The 5,269-nt window shown below is 39.6% G+C and overlaps 1 non-coding gene across 1 annotated transcript; it reads right to left on the bottom strand.

Moving 5' to 3' along the window:
- Nucleotides 1-549: 549 nt before the first annotated feature.
- LOC112204257 (U6 spliceosomal RNA) lies at nt 550-657 on the bottom strand. The gene has a single exon (XR_002937832.1). It is a non-coding gene; the product is annotated as a U6 spliceosomal RNA (small nuclear RNA).
- Nucleotides 658-5,269: the final 4,612 nt, after the last annotated feature.

Genomic DNA, 5,269 nt, shown 5'->3' with positions numbered 1-5,269 from the left:
GTTGATTGTAGTGCCTACTTGGACTTCCTTATAAAATGGCCGACTTGAGTAGTCAGATTTCTCACACAGTGGCTCAGAGCTCCAAAGGTGACTTTCACCAAACAAGGCATAAATTGCATAGACTTTTACGCTCTTGCCTCAAAAGTCCCGCAGTGTTACTTCTTCTGTACTGTATTGGTTGAAGGAACCACATGCCCACACAGATTGGGGAAGGGAGACAGACCCCATCTCTTAATAAGAGGGGTGCCAAAGGATTTGTGGCTATGTTTTAAAACTGCCACACAACTTTTCTTTTCATATCCTTATATTTGAGGTTTATTTTTATCCAGTCTCACAATCTTTGTCTTTTAATTGGCATCTTTGGACCACTTATATTTAATTACTGACACTATGATTTAAACCCATCATCTTACAATTTACTTTCTATTTGTTCTACGTGGTTTTTTTTGTTAATTTTTCCCCTTTCTCTCCTTCTTTGGATTATTCATGCATTTAAAAAATTATTCCGCTTCCCTACTCTCAATCTTGTTAACTGTACATTCTTTTATTGTTCTTTGGTGATTACCCTAGAATTTGCCTGCCATCTTTGCTCAAGGGGCCATGCTAAGCTTCTCTGTATTCTTCCCATTTTAGTGTATGTGTTGCCAAAGTGAACACAATGATTAGCCTAGAGATTGCAACATGTATCATTATTTTATTATAACCTATCTTAAATTACTAGAATTAGCATCCATATCCATTGGTTCCATATCTGTGGATTCAACCAAGCTTTGATCAAAAATATTTGGGAAAAAAATGGATGATTACATCTGTACTGAACATGTACAGACTTTTCTCTTGTTATTATTCCCTAAGCAATTCAGTAAAACAACTATTTACATAGCATTTACAGTGTATTAGGTATTATAAGTAATCTAGAGATGATTTAAATTATATGGAAGGATGTGTGTAGGTTATAGGAAAATACTATGCCATTTTATGTAAGGGACTTGAACATCTGTGGATTTTGGTGTCTGTGGGAAGTCCTGGATCAAATCCCTAATAGATACAGAGGAACAACTGTACATGTCATATCCTGGACAATGCAAGAAACTCACAACATTTTAACTCCATTTACCCTTCTCATACCTTTTGTGCTATTGTTAACATATATTTAGTTCTCTCTATATTTTGAACTCTGTAAGACATCAGTGTTATTGTTTTATGTAGTAAATATTAATTTAGAAATTTTACTTTTTTGGTTCTGTTTATTTCTTTTTTTTAATTTATTTTTATTTTTATTTTTCTAATACAGTCTCGCTCTGTCACCCGGGCTGGAGTGCAGTCACATGATCTCGGCTCACTGCAACTTCCACTTCCTAGATTCAAGTGATTCTTGTGCCTCAGCCTCTCCAGTAGCTGGGACTATAGGCATGCGTTGCCATGTCCTGCTAATTTTTGTATTTTTGGTAGAGACGGGGTCTCACTATGTTGGCCAGGCTGCTCTAGAGCTTCTGACCTCACGTGATCTGCCCGCCTTGGCCTCCCAAAGTGCTGAGATTACAGGTGTGAGCCACCGTGCCTAGCCTGTTTATTCCATCTTGCATTACTGCTTTCATCTGGGATTATCTTCTGCCTGAAAAAATTCTTCCAGTATTTCTTTGAATGTAGCTATGCCAACAATAAGTTCTCTCAGTTTTTGTTTGCCCTAAAATGTCTTTACTATGCCTTCACTTTTGAAGGATATTTTCACTGAGTATAGCATTTTAAGTTGGTAATTATTTTCTTTCAGCACTTTAACAATTTTTTTAATCCATTTTTTCTCTTGCTTAGCTGTCAGTTTTATTGTCGCTCTTTTGAAAACAATGTGGGTTTTTCCCTCTGGTTGCTTTTAAGATTTTTCCGTTTTTTGTTTTCAGCAGTTTATCTGTGATATAGCTATGTGTGTGTGTATGTGTGTGTGTGTTTGTGTCTGCTTGCATGAGGAGAAATTCTTTACACTGTAGCTTGATGTTTTTCATCATTTTTGGAAAACTCTCAGCCAGTATTTGTTTAAAAATTGGTTCTATCCCATTCTTCTCTCCATCTGGGTCCCAATTACAAATATGTTAGATGTTTTTAACTATGCCCCTATATCAATTACTTTTTTTTTTTTTTTTTTTTGAGATCGAGTCTCACTCTGTTGTCTAGGCTAGAATGCAGTTGCACAATCTCGGCTCACTGCAACCTTTGCTTCCCCGTTCAAGTGATTCTCCTGCCTTAGCCTCCCGAGTAGCTGGGATTATAGGTACCCACCACCATGCCCAGCTAATTTTTATATTTTTAGTAGAGACAGGGTTTTGCCATGTTAGCCAGGGTGGTCTCAAACTCTTGACTTCAACGGATTTGCCCACCTTGGCCTCCCAAAGTGCTGGGATTACAGGTGTGAGCCACCGTGACTGGCCAATTACGTTTTTTCCCCCATTTTTCATTCTTTTGTCTCTGTTCTTTACTATCTTGTCTTGGCTATGTCTAATTTGCTATGGAACCCATCTATTCAATTTTTAATTTCAGTAGTTTTATTTTATTAATTCTAAGATTTTCATTTGACTTTTTTTTTTTTTTTTGAGACAGAGTCTCACCCTGTCACCCAAGCTGGATTTCAATGGCACGATCTTGGCTCACTGCAACCTCCGCCTCCCAGGTTTAAGCGATTCTCTTGCCTCAGCTTCCCAAGTAGCTGGGATTACAGGCACAAGCCACCACGCCTGGCTAATTTTTTGTATCTTTAGTAGAGACGAGGTTTCACCATGTTGGCCAGGCTGGTCTCGAACTCCTGACCTCGTGATCCACCCGCCTTGGCCTGACCTTTTTTTTTTTCTTTAAGCAGACTCCAGTTCTTTGGTAAAATTCTCTGTCCTTTCTTTTATTTCCTTGAACATATTAATAATAGTTATTTAAAAGTCTCTGTTTAATAACTCCAATATCTGCATCACTTTTTTTTCTATTGTTTTTCCCCTCTTGGTTTTTAGTCATTTGATCCTATTTCTTGGCATGCCTAGTAATTTTCAATTGAGATCTAGGCATCATGTGTGAAAAATTGTATTCTCTAGCTATCTTCCTTCAAAGGTTATTAAATTTTCTTATGGCAGGGAACTAGGGTATTCTCAATTTCATGCTGATGCAATTGAGGATAGGTCTAGGAGCTTTGTTAGGGTTCATCTACCTCTAACTGTGCCTAGGGGATATTCCAAGATTCCTAAGGATAGTCTTCCTTACTTCTGGAGCTTAACTCTCTTCTAGGGGCACAGTTCTTTAGCGATCTCAACTAAAATCCTCAAGTATTTTCCAAGTTCCTTCCCCATTGATGGGCATTGAACTCCAACCTCTGACTCCCTAGCCTAATGAGATTTCTGCAAGCCTCTCTGATACTCTGCCTTCAGCCTTTATTGCTCCACATCATAAAATGGCAAGTAACATAAAGGAAAAATCAGAGCCAAATGTATGGCTTACCTCACTTCCTTTATCTGTGTACTCTTGGCCCCACCAGTCCTGCCAAACTCTGTTGCTCTCTGATGCTTTTGCACAATTGTTTTATGTATTTAATGTAAACATTACAGTTCTTATCAGTGGAATGGTTGTTTAATATTCCCACACTTAAAAAATAGTTTATCACATGTACATGTTTGTATAAGCAATTTCTTGCTCTTGATATTTATAAAAAATGATTGCTACAAACTGCAGAAAAAATATTTAAAAATAAAAGAAATGGTATCATATTGTTTATTAGTTTTGTACTGCTGTATCACAAATTGTCACCAAATCTGGTGGCCTCAGACAATAAATATTGATCTTACAACTTTTCATGGATCATGAACTTGGCAGTGGCTTAGCTGTGGATCATGAACTTGGAAGTGGTTCTGGCTTGGGATTTTTCATGGGGTTGAGGTCAAGATGTTGGTAGGGGCTACAGTCATCTGAAGGCTTGACTAGGGATGGGGGATCTTCTTCTAAGGTGGCACACTCATGTGGCTGGCAAGTTGTTTTTAGATATTGGCAGGAAGACCAAGTTCTTCTCCATGTGGACCTCTCTGCAGGCTGCTTAAAGGTCTTGAGGACTAGTGATTGGCTTCTCTTCTCTCTCTCTCTCTCTCTCTCTCATTCTTTCCTTCTCTCCTTCTCTCTCTCTCTCTCTCTCTCTCTGTTTCTTTCTTTCTTCGAGGGTGTCTCACTCTGTCACCCAGGCTGGAGTGCAGTGGTGGCATCTCAGCTCACTGCAACCTCTGCCTCTTGGGTTCAAGCAGTTCTCCTGCCTCAGCCTCCTAAGTAGCTGGGATTACAGGCACCTGCCACCACACCTGGCTAATTTTTGTATTTTAGTAGAGACGGGGTTTCACCATGTTGGCCAGGCTGGTCTCAAACTCCTGAGTTCAAGTGATCTGCCTGCCTCAGCCTCCCAAAGTGCTGGATTACAGGCGTGCATGAGCTACTGCATCTGGTCGTGATTGGCTTTTCTAGAACAAATGATACAAGACAGTAAGGGAGAAGTGGCAATATCTTTTTTTGATTTAGTTATGGAAGTAACATACCATCGCTTTTTCCATGTTCAATAGGGTGGCGCAGTGGTTCATGCTAAAGAGCAGTTTGGGAGGCCAAGACCGGTGGTTCATTTGAGGCCAGGAGTTCAAGACCAGCCTGGCCAACATGGTGAAACCCTGTCTCTACTAAAAATACAAAAATTAGCCAGGCGTGGTGGCATGTGTCTGTAGTTCCAGCTACTTGGTAGGCTGAGGCAGGAGAATCGCTTGAACCTGGGAAGTGGAAGTTATAGCGAGAGGAGATTGTGTCACGGCACCTCCAGCCTGGGCAGCAGAGTGAAACCCTGTCTGGGGGAAAAAAAAGTCACTACACGAGGTATGGTGGCTCACACCTGTAATTCTGATGCTTTGGGAGGCTGAGGTGGGAGGATTGTGTGAGTCCAATAGTTTGAGACCAGACTGACCAACATAGTGAGAGTTTGTCTCTACAAAAAATTAAAAAGAGAGAAAGAAAAGAAATGAGTAACTAAATCTGGCCCACATTTAAGAAAAGGGAAATTAGTCTCCATCTTTGGAATGGTAGGGTGTCAAAAAATTTACAAACACCTCTAAAAATTACCACATATTGTATGTAGATTTCTGGGATTTGGTTTTTCAACCAACATTATGTTTCTAAGCTTCCTCCATGTTGTTGCAAGCAGTTATAATTCATCTATTTTTACGACTGTATAATATTCCACAGTATGAATGGATCACAACTTCTCCCATTGTCT

The sequence above is a fragment of the Pan troglodytes genome, chromosome 7, assembly GCF_028858775.2.
Source record: "Pan troglodytes isolate AG18354 chromosome 7, NHGRI_mPanTro3-v2.0_pri, whole genome shotgun sequence".
NCBI lineage: Eukaryota > Metazoa > Chordata > Mammalia > Primates > Hominidae > Pan > Pan troglodytes.
The sequence above is the reverse complement of the archived record's forward strand: the minus strand, read 5'-3'. Positions and strand labels throughout refer to the sequence as shown.